The sequence below is a fragment of the Saprolegnia diclina genome (assembly GCF_000281045.1).
Source record: "Saprolegnia diclina VS20 unplaced genomic scaffold supercont1.25, whole genome shotgun sequence".
Classification (NCBI taxonomy): Eukaryota; Oomycota; class Saprolegniomycetes; order Saprolegniales; family Saprolegniaceae; genus Saprolegnia; species Saprolegnia diclina.
In genome coordinates, this window is record NW_008246092.1 from 593699 (window position 1) to 594609 (window position 911).

Sequence of the window (911 nt, forward strand, 5' to 3'; positions counted from 1 at the left end):
GCGGCCGTCCAAAGGCAAGTTTAAGAGATGAGTTTGTCGAAAAGTGGGTGCTTGGCGCCGAATAGACCCTACTAGTATGCAAGTAGTGTTTTCCCTTTGCAATTTGACATGGCCATTGTCTTCCCATATAGTGGACAACTCAGACAAAGAGTTTGATGAATCAACACGCAGAACTCCCACGACGCGACTGCCAAGTGCACGGTACGGTGCAGCGTATCGAGGAGGCTCTCCGTGTCTGGGAAAGAATGTCGCATCCGCGAAATTCGATGCAGGACGCATTCAGCATGCAAGGTTCGGACGACGTGGTACCGATATCGAATATGACTCGTCTCGAGCGTACCTCTGTGCATCAGCATTGACGCCAAGGCCGCCCATTTCTGCAAGTTTTGTCCATGAATCAATGTGCCTGCGGGCATTTGCTGGAGCCCAGTGGCCTGACAGCCACTCGTATCTTTATTCGATACTAGTAGTGCGTTGGATGGGCTATGATGCGCACACAGCTGTCGCCGAGAATCAACAATTGCGTCCTGGAGCTCGCACCTCGATGGCTGAGCTCGATGGCAGGAGAACGAAACTCTCGGACATAACAATAATTGCAAAACTAGAGCCGCCATATTTATCGGTCTTTTCTACCGCATGCAGCTATGTCAAACTTTAGAATTACAACTACGTGGTTAAATTGTCGCCACCCTCGTCTCATGGCGTGCGCCGAGCGTGGCGACAGTTTAGTGTGGTTCTCCTGCTTTGGCACTCGTTGTCGACATCAATTGCAAAAATAGAGCCGCCATATTGGGTTCATTGAAGACAAATTGCAACGGGAAAACACTACTTGCATACTAGTAGGGTCTATTCGGCGCCAAGCACCCACTTTTCGACAAACTCATCTCTTAAACTTGCCTTTGGACGGCCGC